This window comes from Bubalus bubalis, chromosome 15, assembly GCF_019923935.1.
Source record: "Bubalus bubalis isolate 160015118507 breed Murrah chromosome 15, NDDB_SH_1, whole genome shotgun sequence".
NCBI classification, from domain to species: Eukaryota; Metazoa; Chordata; class Mammalia; order Artiodactyla; family Bovidae; genus Bubalus; species Bubalus bubalis.
The window spans coordinates 56319937-56336721 of record NC_059171.1 but is presented as its reverse complement, the minus strand read 5'-3'; the positions used below and the strand labels follow the sequence as shown (position 1 = coordinate 56336721).

General features: G+C 39.9%; 1 non-coding gene across 1 annotated transcript; it reads left to right on the top strand.

Annotated features, from left to right (window-relative positions):
* The first annotated feature begins 16180 nt into the window (after nucleotides 1-16180).
* Nucleotides 16181-16287, top strand: LOC112579247. Its single transcript, XR_003103746.1, has one exon. It is a non-coding gene; the product is annotated as a U6 spliceosomal RNA (small nuclear RNA).
* The last annotated feature ends 498 nt before the right edge of the window (nucleotides 16288-16785 follow it).

The following is a 16785-nucleotide window of genomic DNA, read 5'->3' as shown; positions in this document are numbered from 1 at the left end:
CCTGTTTCTCACCAGCTTGTAGTGAGCATAACTTTAAGTATCTTTTCTGGATTTTAACTTCTAAGATTTTAAGCCTCTTAATATTCATACATTTCAAGTTAACCCAATATTACATTTAAAAATTTAGGCCTCTAATGTTTCCTTTCACTATAGCTTCAATATTTACATGGTAATTTTATGTGCATATTTATATGTATGTGTGAGTGGTGTGTAATGGAAAAGTTTGAGCCAACTTAAATTCTGGAACATTCTAAAGCACCAATTCAAATCTTTGGAATATTAAAAATATTTTTGTTTCATTTTAAACTGATCCTGAAATAAGTTTGAAAGAAATTGAAGTAATTTCAAAGAAATTTAAATGAGATGTGTTCTCAACAATATTCATTGCCATCCTGTGATATTTTGAAGTTCTAACTTATGGTTCTTTAAAGTAAATAATGCTAAATCTAACCCAAAACCCAATGTCATAGGAAAAAGTAATTTCTGATATACTATCACTTTTCTCTTATTCTTAAAATAAGATATTTTCAGCTTATCTATTTTCAAATAGTTCCTAAATAATAGTTTGCTTTGGATGATTGAATATAGGAATTTTGCTCATACAATAACTCCAAAGCATGACATTTTAAATCGCATACTCCCTTTACTCATAATGTTTAAAGTGAATTTCATATCGTTACACAATTTATCATCTGGAGATGGAACAAGATATTTACATGGATTCCATCTGAAATTCCAGCTGAAAAAGTATGGCCAAGGCTTATTAAAATCATGCATGCTTGGTTATTGTGGCTGAAGAGCAATGGGGAGGAGAGGTCTTGAAGATAGTTGAATATATACTTGCATATATTTCAGGGCATATGCATGAAAATCAAAGCCCAGGGATATGGGGTGGCATACAAGGCACTGAGCTTCCTTCCATATGGCTTTTAGGGCTTTCTGTGAAGACACACTCTGTGGGCTCCCTGTTAAGGGTCAGCACCACTGACTCCTGCTTCCACACCCCCTAACTACCTTCCTTGTTAATTACCTCTACTGGCCCCTCCTCCTCCAGCTTTTCCAGAAACATGTCAGTCATCCATGGGATCCCATCTTTCAGATCAGATCAGATCAGATCAGTCACTCAGTCGTGTCAGACTCTCTGCAACCCCATGAATTGCAGCATGCCAGGCCTTCCTGTCCATCACCAACTCCCGGAGTTCACTCAGACTCATGTCCATCGAGTCAGTGATGCCATCCAGCCATCTCATCCTCTGTCGTCCCCTTCTCCTCCCAACCCCAATCCCTCCCAGCATCAGGGTCTTTTCCAATGAGTCAACTCTTCGCATGAGGTGGCCAAAGTACTGGAGTTTCAGCTTTAGCATCATTCCTTCCAAAGAAATCCCAGGGCTGATCTCCTTCAGAATGGACTGGTTGGATCTCCTTGCAGTCCAAGGGACTCTCAAGAGTCTTCTCCAACACCACAGTTCAAAAGGGCTGGTGCACTGGGACAACCCAGAGGGATGGTGTGGGGAGGGAGGAGGGAGGAGGGTTCAGGATGGGGAGCGTATGTATACCTGTGGCAGATTCGTTTTGATGTTTGGCAAAACTAATACAGTGTTTCAGGTTTAAAAATAAAATAAAATTAAAAAAAAAAAAAAAAACCCAAAAGCATCAATTCTTCAGCGCTCAGCCTTCTTCACAGTCCAACTCTCACATCCATACATGACCACAGGAAAAACCATAGCCTTGACTAGACGAAACTTTGTTGGCAAAGTAATGTCTCTGCTTTTGAATATGCTATCTAGGTTGGTCATAACTTTCCTTCCAAGGAGTAAGCGTCTTTTAATTTCATGGCTGCAGTCACCATCTGCAGTGATTTTGGAGCCCCCAAAAATAAAGTCTGACACTGTTTCCACTGTTTCCCCATCTATTTCCCATGAAGTGGTGGGACCAGATGCCATGATCTTCGTTTTCTGAACGTTGAGCTTTAAGCCAACTTTTTCACTCTCCTCTTTCACTTTCATCAAGAGGCTTTTTAGTTCCTCTTCACTTTCTGCCATAAGGGTGGTGTCATCTGCATATCTGAGGTTATTGATATTTCTCCCAGCAATCTTGATTCCAGTTTGTGTTTCTTCCAGTCCAGCATTTCTCATGATGTACTCTGCATAGAAGTTAAATAAACAAGGTGACAATATACAGCCTTGACGAACTCCTTTTCCTATTTGGAACCAGTCTGTTGTTATGCCTGTCTAATTCTAAATATTTTCTGTGTCTTCACAACCACTTTTCTGGCTTCTACTACAGTGGCAGACTCCAAAACGCTGTCCCTTGTCTGTACATCTGTCACGATCTTCAGATCTGTACAGCCAAGGACCTACTGGATGTTTTGATTTAAGTAGCCCATGGATAAGTCACATCCCAACTGTGCAAAACAAGCATGTCTTTCTTTTGAAGTTCCATAGTGGTTCTATATGCCCCATCTTGCTATTGATTCTAAATTACTCGGGACTCATTTTACTTGTGTATAAAACTTACAAAGCTGAATTTAGTGTTCTGTGGTCCTGTTAGTCTGTGAGGTAGGAATCAAACAGTGAAACTCAGCAGATCAACGAGCTGGTGAATGAAGCAGAAAGTATCTTTAAAAAGCAAGCATATCTATGTCCATTGAACAGTACTTACATGAATAAAATTTAGATGAGCAGAAAGATGCTTGGAGGACAAAGAGCCAGAGGTCTGTGAGATGCGTGTTGTGGAGGATGGGGCTTCAGGTAGTTTAGATGCAGTGGAATAGAGCCTCCACCGGGGACGTTTAGGAAATAAATATTGATTATGTGGAACAAGACTGGGCAGGGCCTTGAAAGCTCGACTTGGATACAGAGTTAGGAGCTTGGATTTAATGTGACAGGCAACATTCCAAGCAGTCATGAAGGAGCAGTATGAGAAAGAGTGAGAAGGCAGTGGGAAGAAAAGAGAGGGCACGTTGGCAGGAGTATTGGTCTGGAGGCGGACTGCAGGCTTGGCCCTTCCATCAGCCATTTACTACAGGGATGTCCTCCACGCTGCAGTTTCTTCTCTGCAAAATGGAGCGGAGTGAGGAGGAGGAGGAGCAAAGCCTGGGATGGTAATTAGCAGCCTCTGTTGTGGTTTCAGAGCCTGTGGTGTGGCCTGAGCAAGGGGGCCATGTGACTGAGCAGCAGTCACATCTAAGAGGCGCCCGGAAGGAGGCAACATCAAGCCTGAATGAAGGAAGAAGAAATGGAAAGTGGAAATTCCATTTTAATAGCTGGGAAAGTTGAAGAGTTGGTGAACGTCAGAGAAAAATGGGGCAATTGGGAAGAGGGCTTTGCCTGTTGATGGCATGGGCCCCCTGTTTGTCATCCTTGTTTGCTAGATCATTATATCATGGGTCATTTTATCATTCTTTGCACAGGTCTTTGGGAAACTCACAGAAAATAATACTACTTTCTATTTTATATATTTTTATTATATGTAAATATATAAAAATGAATATTAAGAGCCTACATCAAAATTATAGGTTCACAAGTAATAGAGAAGTAGAAGATGAAGGGGAATTAGCTTTACAGTTTGTATATCTTTTTTATAATACCATCAGAAAAAAACATGGGAATCAAAACATATTTTTAAATGTTCACAAAATTCAACAACAGAATCTGCCATGGTTAGCATCTGTCAAACAAACTTCAGATGGAAAGGCACGGATAGACGGTGGAGTCCTTTCTGGCTCTGCCCCCCGGAAATGATCTTTTCTTTCAAAGTTTACTTCAATTACCACCCTGAAAGCCCCAGTGAGGGAGGAAATAAGATGCTATTTCTCTTGCACACTGCTTGAATAATACTGTTTTTTAACTATTTGTATCAGGACTAATTTTTTAAATATCAGAGAAAACTTTGCCCTGGGAGAGAGCAAAGACAAATAAGTCCAGTAAATGAGCAGGCTGGCTCAGAGCAGAAATGCTCTCCCATTCCAACCTAACCAAGTTTCCTACTCACTCTTGCTGCCTTCCCTCTGCTCCAGTGGAAGAAGCATCACCACAAACAATGCAGTTCATCCACTGTGTTTGGATCCCATCTCCTCTCACTTTCTCAAGGACTTTCTACTGTGTGGTTTGCTGTATTGGGGCTGGAACAGCTGCTCTGTCCCTGATAGGAGGTTTGTTGTTGTTGTTCAGTCGCTAAGTTGTGTCTGACTCTTTGAGACCCCATGGACTGCAGCACACAAGGCTTCCCTGTCCTTCACTATCTCCCAGACCTTGCTCAAACTCATGTCCATTCAGTCGGTGACACCATAAAACCATCTCATCCTCTGTCGTCCCCTTCTCCTCCTGCCCTCATTCTTTCTCAGCATCACGGTCTTTTCCAATGAGTCGGTTCTTTCCATCAGGTGGCCAAAGGTTTGAAGCTTCAGGTTCAGCCTCAGTCCTTCCAATGAATATTCAGGGTTGATTTCCTTTAGTATTGAATGGCTTGATCTTCTTGTAGTCCAAGGGACACTCAAGGGTCTTCTCCAACATCACAATTAGAATGTATCAATTTTCTTTGGTGCTCAACCTTCTTTATGGTCCATCTCTCATATCCACACATGACTACTGGAAAAAACCATAGCTTTGACTAGATGGACCTTTGTAGGCAAATCGATGTCTCTGCTTTCTAATACACTGTCTAGGTATATCATAGCTTTCCTTTCAAGAAGCAAGTATCTTTTAATATCATGGCTGCAGTCACTGTCCACAGTGATTTTGGAGCCCAAGAAAATAAAATCTGTCACTGTGTCCATTGTTTCCCCATCTATTTGCCATGAAGTGATGGGAACAGATGCCATGATCTTAGTTTTCAGAATGTTGAGTTTTAAATCAGCTTTTTCACTGTCCTCTTTCACCGTAATCAAGAGGCTCTTTAATTCCTCTTCGCTTTCTGCCATTAGAGTGGTATCAACTGCAATTGTGGTATCTACAGTTGTTGATATTTCTCCTGGCAATCTAGAACTGATAGGAGGGTAACATATTTGAGTGTGCTCAGTCGCTCACTTATGTCTGACTCTTTGTGGCCCCATGAATTGTAGCCTGCCAGCTTCCTCTGTCTATGCAATTTTCCAAGTACAGATACTGGATCAGGTTGCCATTTCCTCCTCTAGGGAATCTTCCCAACCCAAGGGTTGAACCATGTCTCTTGCATCTCCTGCATTGGCAGATGAATTCTTTAGCACTGAGCCACCTTCAACATGCTCATTCTCAATTAAATCAGCAGGACCACAACCAGATTTTTGTTGCCACTTCATTTTCACTAAAAAATGGAGCCAAGTCATTTTTTTTCTACTTGCATGATGAAATTATTTTCCAAATCATTCCCTACTGAATAATAAAGGCAGAATCATTTTGGAAGGTATACTAATTTCAAACTGATCTGTAAATGTAGCTAACATAAACATAGCCACTTGTAGGTATTAACTGCAGCTTCTTTACTTGAGAGCCAGATGCTACAAATAAAACAGTACGGATGGCAACATGCCCATTCCATCCCAACAAAGCACAGACCATCCTTCCATCACCAAGCCACTGTGCTTTCCAAAGAGCTTTCTCCTCTCTCTTCTGAAAGAGAAAACTGGTAGCATTTCTCCCAGTTAATTCTCTTGTCTCCTCCTTTTAATTGGAAAAAGGATTTCAGATAATTCATAACAAAAATGTGACCTTGGTAAAAACAGAAGCCTTGGGCCATTGTTAAACACCGTGGGTTTTTTGAACAGTTACTATTATTTTCATCCTCATAAAATTCCAACTCTGTCAAACAAGGAAGGTGGCATAAGCCAAAAAATACATACCCTACTACTTTTACTTTTATGATTTTAGAAACCATGGAACAACTGAAAAAAAACTGAAAGGCAGCCAAGTGGGAGAGAAAATGGGACTCTGTGTCTTTAAGCTAGGGAGAAAAATAAAACCCAATCATTCCAAATGTATTGCTTTAGTCATCTGGTTTCATTCTATTAATGACCTTTAACAACTGCAAAAATATTGTGAAAAGCTAATTTTGTTTGTACTGAGGTGGAGCAGAACAGTTTCTGGCTGTCATTCTAGGATGTGCTATAAAATAAAATTATCTTTCTGGGAGTCTGACAAAAACCTACTGTACAGATCCAGTTTATTTACAACATCTAGGAATGAAAAGAAAACAGAATTTTACAACACACCAACATACAAAAAATGAATAGTACTTACACATTTGTGTGTGTGTGTGTGTGTTAGCAATACCACATCCAGATATCTCTCAAGATTAAAGATTTTTTAATAATATTTTATGGCACTCAACAAAAATTCTAAGCAGTGAAACTATTTCTCAATAAATATGAAAGCTGTGAAAATATGAGAAAGCGTTATTCAACATAGTATGTTTTGATTTACTGCTGGAGCTCTTAAGAAAGGCAGAATGGCCTCATTTCCTCATTTTGACAAGCCTTATGTTTCTATTAATTAAATAGAAATCTTGGAAAAGAGGTAGTGTCATCAAGGTTAATGTACTGACCTTATAGCCTTAGAGGCCAAGGTTAAAAATATACCAAGTAGCCATCAAAAAGAATAAATGTAGTCCTACTGGCCTTGTCCTTAAAGTCACTCATTCTCAGCTGCACTATCCAATTTTGTGAATGATTTGTGTGCCCTGCATTAAGTGTCTGGGCCTGGAGAATGAAGGACCTTCATGATTCAGGGGTTTGACGAACATCCTAGGGCCAGCACAGGGATCACAGAATAGTGGATCTCAACGCTGGAAGAGCCTTGCACCCAACAGGCCAAGCTTCCTTTCTGATAATTAAGTTCTCTTGACAATACACCTGCCATAAGGCCAACACTGATGTTTCATAACTTCTAAAAAGAGGGAATCCATTACCTTCTAAGGTAGCATGCAATTTTGAGAAAGCTTAACTTTCAGAAAGTTTTCAAAACATTGAACTGAGACATTTCTTCTTGAAGGACCTCTTGGACCACAGAGATTCTCCTTTATATCATCATCCTTCATATATTTGAAAACAGGTAAAATTTGTCTAGGGGCTTCCCAGGTGACACAAGTGGTAAAGAACCCACCTGCCAATGCGGGAGATGCAAGAGACACAAGTTTGATCCCTGAGTCGGAAAGATCCCCTAGAGGAGGAAATGGCAACCTGCTCCAGTATTCTTGCCTGTGAAATCCCGTAGACAAAGGAGCCTGGTCACAAAGTCACATGACTGAACTACTAAGCACACAGCACACACAAAATTTGTCTAGTTGCATAACACAGGCTTATGGTGAGACATAAGCTCCACTCATTATCAGGGGTTTCCACTTGCTCATCCATAGACAGTGAGGATGAGGATGGACAGATACATAGGTGATAGGTAGATAGACAGGTACACCTCTGTGGACATCTTGAAAACATCACCAAATCACAAAAAGACTACCTCACTTTCCTTGTCTGGACATCAAGATTTTGGTAACAAACAGTGCCATTTAGCAGACATATCATAGTGTTAACCCATCCTGAGCTTAGCCAAAATTGCTAAGTCTTTCACAACAATTCCTCCTAAGCTTATCTTCTGAATTTGCGAGAACTGTTTTTAGGACCTAACCCAAAACTTCACATCATATGTTTGAAGTTTGATATTATTCAGTTTGACCTATTTTGATGTGTTACATCTTGGACAGACCTACAAGGAAAGATACCCAGTCTTTCCAGACAGTCATTCATCTACATCATCCAACACTCTGTCAAAACCACCCAAAGGCTGGGTAAGGAAACCACACCTTCCTGCTCATACTTATGTAAGCATTTTACCCTCTTGCCTTCAGTCAGATTGACTTTGGCTTCCTAACTGTAGCCTTAATGGAGGAAGTTTCAAACTTGCATTGAATGGTGCCAGATTAAAAGACGATGGGATCCAAATTCTCTATACGGGTGGGGAGAGGCAGTGATCTACAAACAATCTTCAAGTCAGTTGACATGGTTTTAAGATGGATGAAGTTTTATTTTAACCCTTCCTTTCTGGTTGCATATTCTCACCCCACTCAAGTGATTAGATCCCAGCTCTTTCACAGCAGCAAAATGAATGGACTTCAGAGTGATGCATTTGCTTTTCATCTCCAAATATGTACAGTTGCATAATGGGCCATCTGTCATTTTGTGATTCCATGCAAGCAACAATGCCCTAAAGTTTTGTTGTCATAGCAACCACACCAAAGTCTTCAAAGCCAACTCTGAAGTCATTCCTAGTCTCAGACTCTGTGCAACATGGGGTTGGAGTGGGGGCTGACATTTCAGAAAATTGAAGTTTCTAGTATGCATTACCTGTCTCCAATTAATGCTTAATCTAGCACACCTCGAGTTTTAATGAAATAGATTTATTTAGAAGAAGGAGATGCAAAATTGTCTTCTGTAGCTGTGATTGACTTTATTTTAGGTTAGTTTTGTTAGAGAGAAGTTGTCTTGGTTTAAATTCCAGAGAGATATTCATATGTAGCAATCAAATCCTCCTTTTCACTTTGCTGAAGACCAATTTTAGAAGAGGTAGGAAAAAAAATTCATCTCATTGTTCATATTCTTGTCTCCTATCTCATGGTATTCCAGCGCATCTGTGCCACGGTAGAGCAGGATAAAGGGACCAAGAGTGTATTCTGTGAAGAGGAAGGAAAAAAGTACAGCCTTTAATCTTGATTTGCTTTATTTCTTTTTTGGGTGACTATCTCTTACTTATCTTTAACGTCTTTCCTGTCCCATAGGAATGGAAATGATTCATTTTCTCTCCCTTTTATTTGCAGTCTTTAACAGCTTGCACAGAAGCTGTGTCCTCGTGGCACTGAGTGACATTGTTTTATAGGGAAGTTAGGGCACGTCTTTTCAGTCCTCATTCTACTGCTTAATGCCCTTCAGGCACTATACAATTTTTTATTCTTCTGCTTTTTCAACTTTTTATTTTGTACTGAGGTATAGCCTATTAACAATGTTGTGATAGTTTGAGGTGAATAGTCAAGGGACTCAGCCGTACTTATACACATATCCACTGTCCCCCAAACTCCCCTCCCATCCAGGCTGCCACATAACCCTGAGCAGAGTTCCATGTCATTCTTTATTTTTAAAAAAGGTAACAAACTGAGATTTGATCAGTTTCAGTTTCTTAATCAGGAAACAACATGGGTCGCCACAGTAGCAGAAGGAAAGGAAACAAGCTGTGAAGACAGTAGTTAGGGGCCATTGCAAAAATCTGGGCAAGCAGTGGAACAAGGGTATAGGGATGAAGAGAGGGATATGGACCACAGGAAATATCTTAGGGTATCCATCCATTCAGTCAATGGTATGGTAGACACTATCCAGGTTGTTATAAGAAAAGGAAGGCAAAAATGGATAAATACGATCCAAAGCTGTAGATGCAGGAAATTGGCTCTGTCCTATGTGGTTGCATAAAATTGATACAACTATGGTAGGGTAATTTAGCAGTGTATATTTTTGAAGTATAAATATGTTTATTTTATTTTTATTATGCATGTAATATGCACTCATTATTCACTATATTGAGGTGAATAGTGTCTCATTAATCAAATGTAATTATTCTTAAATTTTGGCATACTTTCTTCTAGCTTTTCTCAGCTGTAAAACATAGTTGTTTATATATATATGCTATATTTATTTATACTTATAAGAGCTATGTAAAAGTATGCATTTATTTATACATTTACATATAAATTAATATACATGCATATTATATTTATATAAATATTTTATATATATAACCAAAAATATGGGATATGCATATTTAAATCTGGATTGCATCCCTTAATATGATGGCATAAGCATTTTGTACATTAGCACAAATATTGTATGATCATCATTTTGAAGATTATATAATCATTCTTAATGTGATTATACTCTAATTTCAATAAACTAGATGCTAAAAATTAAAGAAATGATATCTATTAGCTTTTCCACTTGAGTTATTTCCTTAAAATATATTCACCAAGTAGAATTAATATTTCCAGCACATAAAAAGTTGTATCAAAAGCCATGTGTACCAATTTACACTTCACGCCAGCAATTTACGAGATCTTTTGGCATTTTTGTTTTGTGGTCCTATAGCTGAGGTGTGATTTACTGAGCATTAGAATGACATGAAAAACTAAATCCTTCTGGTGTCTGCACTTTCTCACACTTTTTATCATGATTCACATATACTTTTTTTTTCCTAATACTTTTTTCAATCAGATTACCTAAAGAATAGAATAATCCTAGTATTTCATCTTCTGTGCTATGCTATGCTAAGTCACTTCAGTGGTGTCCGACTCTGTGTGACCCCATGGACGGCAGCCCACCAGGCTTCCCCATCCCTGGGATTCTCCAGGCAAGAACACTGGAGTGGGTTGCCATTTCCTTCTCCAATGCATGAAAGTGAAAAGTGAAAGTGAAGTCGTTCAGTCGTGTCCGACTCTTAGCGACCCCATGGACTGCAGCCTACCAGGCTCCTCCATCCATGGGATTTTCTGAGCATTTCATCTTCTAGGAGCTTCGTAAACATATTTGTGAAATTTCCTTCAAGCGTGAATAAGTAGGGTTGCTTTCCTGGTGAGAACTGACAGAGTTCTAATATGCTGGATCCTATATTATTTTAAACCAATTTAATCTTCATGAGTCTCAGAGATGATCGTAGCCCTTTCTTCTTTTTATGGCTGAAACTTTGGAGTATTCATTGGAACGAATGATGCCGAAGCTGAAGCTCCAATACTTTGGCTACCTGATGCAAAGAGTTAACTTGTCGGTAAAGACTCTGAAGCTGGGAAAGGAAGGCAAAAGGAAAAGGGGGCAGCAGAGGATAAGATGGTTAGACAGCATCACCAGCTCAGTGGACATGAATCTGAGCAAACTTTGAGAAATGGTGAAGGGCAGGGGAGCTTGGCGTGCTGCAGTCCATGGGATCACAAAGAATTGGACACGACTTAGCAGCTGAGCAATGACAATATGCCATAGAGGAGGCTCCCCTGGTGGCTCAATAGTAAAAAATCTGCCTTCCAATTCAAGAGATGCAGGAGATGTGGGTTCAGTCCCTGGATCAGGAAGATCCCCTGGAGAAAGAAGTGGCAACCACTCCAGTATTCTTGACTGGGAAATCCCATGGACACAGGAGCCTGGTGGGCTACAGTCCATGGGGTCTCAAAGAGTCAGACACAACTGAGTAACTAAACAACACCAACAATATGCTCTTTGCTTCATTTGTGCTATGAATGCTTCAATAGTCACTTCACTAAAATAGAAAAATATATTCAGCCCAGTAACATCACAGTTTGCAGCCTAAAACACAGAAACATCTTGACATTTGTCTTCAGTATATTTCAGAGATTTTTCTCGACACACCCCTGTTACTTGTATAAGCTATTTTCCCAGGTCTTAGGTAATAACCTTGGGAATCTGGACTAAAGTATCTTGTGAGAAAAGCCATATTTAAAATTGTCTCTTTGACCAAGTTTGACTCCTTGACTGTCACCACCCATAGGTACATGCATCCCCTTGACTCTCCTAGAATATTCATGAAATAGATTCTGGAGGTGCTGCTCTCATATTCCTCTAAATAAACCTCATCATATTCGACACCATAGCAAGGACATTTGGGGTTCAGCTCCATGACACCCACTGTGTGAGGCATGGACACCTAAAGAAATCTATGCAGTACAGAAGTGTACAACGCATGTGGTAATAATGAAAGAAAATTTTTATGAAACTCTCATCATGTATCCTGGCTGGAAGGCTTCACCTGCATTTAATCATGTAATACTCACAACTTCTCACTGCTCACAGCGAACAATATGATAGCTTTGATCTACAAAAGGAAGAAATGAAGCTAAGACATGCTGTACAGCTAGTCCAAAGAGAATGGCAGACCTAGGATTCAGACTCAGGTCTGTTGACTAGAGGCTATGCTCTTAACCTTCACATTGTGCTTGGAAGGTGTTAAAGAGGATGCACTATGAGAAGAGTAAGAAATTGGTATTTCTTAGGGTAATAATTCAGGCTTCCCTGGTGGCTCACAAGGTAAAGAATCTACCTGCAATGCAGAAGACCCAGGTTCAATCCCTGGGTAGGGAAGATCCCCTGGAGAAGGGAATGCTTGCTCCTTCCAGTATGTTTGCCTGGAGAATTCCACGGACAGAGAAGCCTGGTGGGCTACAGTCCACACAGTCACAAAAAGTCAGACACACTGAGTGCCTAAGCACACACACACATACATAGGGTAACAATCTGTTGGAGAGGTACAACTTAAAATGACCCTTAGAGGAGGTTCATTTGTTTCCTGAAGGGTGCCTCTCCAGAGGATGAGAAACAGCAGTTTGAAAGCTTGCCCACTAAAAATTTCAAAATTTCATAGTGACTAAGTAACAAATTATTTTACCAAGAAAGATGACCATGTTATTTTCAAGGGCTTAAGGGGAATAAACATTCCCTAATCCTTATGGAGACCTGTAAAAGCTCCTCATTGTGAGGTTATTCAAGCCTATGTTTTAGCTCATCACGTGGCTTGCAAATCTCTTTCTGTCCACATGGACATGCTTCCTCTTTAAAGATGAAGATGTAAAACAGAAGGGTCTGTGGGACTTCCTGGATGTTCAGTGGTTAAGACTTTGACTTCCAGGGCAGGGGGTGTAGGTTTCATCCTTGGCCAGGGACCTAAGATCCCAAATGCCATGCAGACCCCCAAAAAAGCCAAGACATAAAACAGAAGCAATATCATAACAAATTCAATAAAGACTTTAAAAATAGTCCACATCAAAAAAGAAAAATCAAATAACATGGGACAGTGTGTTCTAGAAGTCTCTATTTGAAGCATTTGAAGTGTTCAAGTGATGTAAATGGTGTGTTTCATGCTGGTGGCTCAGCAGTAAAGAATCCACCTGCAATGCAGGAGACTCAGGAGATATGAGTCTAATCCCTGGGTTGGGAAGATCCCCCGAAGGAGGGCGTGGCAACCCACTCCAGTATCCTTGCCTGGGAAATCCCATGCGCAGAGGAGCCTGACAGGCTACAGTCCATAGGGTTGCAAAGAGTTGGACACAACTGAAGCAACTTTGCACACATCCACACATGGGATTATAAACATGTCTCTATGTTTCATACTTGTATATATGTACTTAATTATATGTGTGTGCAACTGAAAATACCATAAAATAATTCTTTTTACATTCTTTTATATTAAGAGCATGGTTTACCAAAGATAGAAATGATACAGGCATTAGTCACTGGAAAAGGCATCTTTCTCCTTTGAAATCTATGACTGGAGTATGGAGTGATGAGCAAGACAAAACACCAGTTAACCCTTACACCTAGCTCTGCCTTCTAAAGGAGAAAAATAAGGGCTGCTGAACACATTCATCTCACTGCCTCAATTACTTGAAGAGGATAATCAGCTTAACACTATAAGGATGATGTTGAATGTGTGTTGATTTTTCTTTGGTATTGATTGCCTGCTTTGACATAGTATTCTCATTATCATGCACTAAGGAACCACCTGGCGCCATTGTCTATCTTAACTATTCACACATCAGGTGATCATTCTTTTTGTGGGTTTCTCCCTTCATTGTCACTGATATATATGCCTAGAACTTAAGCCATGGCTTACTGGTTTAAGTAACATAGTTCATATTTTAAAATATTGTTTGATGAAGACCATACAGTTTCAGACAAAAATCTTCTCTGGCAATCCAATGGTAAATCTTTCTAGAGTGGGATTTTTTTTTTCACATTTTTCTCAAGAAAAGTGCTATTTCATCTTTTTGGTGACACTGTAGTCCCTTCCCAGGTAAAAGTACACATGTAAGTTGTAGGTGCATCACGGCTCACTTTATTTGCATTAATGTCTTTATGTAAATAATCAAAATGTGTGTATATGTTTATTGAAAAGCAATTATAAAGAGAAGTATTATTGTCATAAAGAAGCACATGCTTACTTAGGGCTCTGTGTCTACTTATTCACCTGTCTACCTGCATCAGGCAGGCAATATGTGGTCCCCAGGTAATTAGTAACGGTTCTGCCTGCACTTGGGACCCCTGAGGCCTAGACCTCCCTTTTGCAGCTCCAGCGCCTGAATTACTCATGAAGAGAGTTTCTACAAATCTTGTAATGGTCCTGGTGAGCAGTGCCCCTCCAGTCAAAATCCTGCCAAAGACCGGTCCCAACCAACTCCTGACCTTCAATGTGGAAGTTCAAGAGCATTAGCCTTCTTTGCTTCTTTGTATGTACATGTGCTCAGTCGCTTCAGTCCTGTCGGACTCTTTGTGACCCTATGGACTGTAGCCTGCCAGGCTCCTCTGTCCATGGGATTCTCCAGGCAAGAACATTAGAATGGGTTGCCATACCCTTCTCCAGGGGATCTTCCCAACCCAGGGATCGAACTTGGATCTCTTATGTCTCTTACATTGGCAGGTGGATTATTTACCACTAGCTCCACCTGGAAATAGTGCACATTTTATAAAAGGTTCAACTGTGCTGACTGCCCACAGTCTAGTAGAGAACATCCACACTTCAACTTGGCATTTTTCTTTCCGCGAGCCAACAGAAGCCAAGCCCCTGGGTATCCTGAAAACCCCTGAGTATCCCCAACCCTAACTAAACTTGCGGGTTCAAAGTTAGTCTTTGCCTTCTCACCTGCCATCCAATGCCCTTGGGACTCAGCTTCTGAAGGCCACCATGAGCATAGACCTTCCATCCTTTCCCTGTGTAACCACACTAATGCGAAGTTCGCAGATTCGCATCTCTCCCGATGCTTTGTAATTTGCCATGTTCACCTCCATGAGTAGCATCACTGCACTGCTTAGAGCTCGAATACCACATCACTTTCCTTCTGCAATAATCCACTTCCTCAACTGACTGATGGTGAGTCCCCCACAGGCACCAAGAGCACCAGCTCATTAGCTTATGGCAGATACTCTCACATGGAAATTAGTCTCTAGCAGTTGTCAATTAGTCTCTAGAGTTGGACACAATTTGGTGACTAAACAGCAACAAACTTCCTCAACCAGAGAAATTTGCAGTTGCTTCTTCATAGAGAAGCCAGAGCTTGCCCTCTCTGGAGATAACAGACTTCAAGATTAAAAGAATGTCGAATTTAAAAACAGAACTGACAGATGAGTTACAGCTCAGAAATATCACTGTGCCTTCTAAACTAGGAGAAATACACTAGTTGTTGAGATATTTGATCTGAAATGGAAATATTTAAGAGAGGACTCTTATTGTTGGTGTACACTATGTACAGTAATGTTTATTATCACATGCTTTCTTCCAACATACAGCGGTCTGGTGACTGCTCTGAAAGAGTAAGTTTTCCCTGCAAAGGAAGAAGCTAGTTCTAAAGAAAAAGTTCTATACCACACATCCCTTCCCCCAAACACACATGCACGCTGTGGTTTTAGGTCTGTTAGGAATCAACCAGGACAATAAGATTTAGAATTTCAAGCAAGCTAATACTATTGCTTTTTTGCTTTATGTTGAAGACCAGTATAACCAATGAATTGACTAATTTTTATTTTCATACAAAAAAATATGGAGCTCTGTGGTGACCTAAATGGGAAGAAAATTTCAAAAAAGAGGGGATATACATATACATATGACTGATTCACTTTACTGTGAATTGTAAAGCAGAAACTAACACAACATTGTAAAGCCACTGTGCTCTAGTAAAAAATGCTTTAAAAATGTGGGGCACCTTGGGTGTTTGTAGACATTTATCATTTTTCTTCTCTCAGGTAACCCAGAAACTGGATTTTAAAAATTTTTTAATTTTTATTTTATATTGGAGTATAGTTGAAGGCAATGCCAAAGAATGCTCAAACTACCGCACAATTGCAGTCATCTCACACGCTAGTAAAGTAATGCTCAAAATTCTCCAAGCCAGGCTTCAGCAATATGTGAACCGTGAACTTCCTGATGTTCAAGCTGGTTTTAGAAAAGGCAGAGGAACCAGAGATCAAATTGCCAACATCCGCTGGATCATAGAAAAAGCAAGAGAGTTCCAAAAAAACATCTATTTCTGCTTTATTGACTATGCCAAAGCCTTTGACTGTGTGGATCACAATAAACTGTGGAAAATTCTGAAAGAGATGAGAATACCAGACCACCTGATCTGCCTCTTGAGAAATTTGTATGCAGGTCAGGAAGCAAGAGTTAGAACTGGACATGGAGTGCTCGCTTCAGCAGCACATATACTAAAATTGGAACGATACAGAGAAGATTAGCATGGCCCCTGCGCAAGGATGACACTCAAATTCGTGAAGCATTCCATATTTTTGAACAAAATAGAAAGCCCAGAGATAAATCCACGCACATATGGACACCTTATCTTTGACAAAGGAGGCAAGAATACACAATGGTTTAAAGACAATCTCTTTAACAAGTGCTGCTGGGAAAACTGGTCAACAACTTGTAAAGAAATGAAACTAGAACACTTTCTAACACCATATACAAAAATAAACTCAAAATGGATTAAAGATCTCAACGTTAGACCAGAAACTATAAAACTCCTAGAGGAGAACATAGGCAAAACACTCTCTGACATATATCACAGCAGGATCCTCTATGACCCACCTCCCAGAATATTAGAAATAAAAGCAAAAATAAACAAATGGGACCTAATTAAAATTAAAAGCTTCTGCACATCAAAGGAAACTATTAGCAAGGTGAAAAGTCAGCCTTCAGAATGGGAGAAGATAATAGCAAATGAAGCAACTGACAAACAACTAATCTCAAAAATATATAAGCAACTCCTACAGCTCAACTCCAGAAAAAT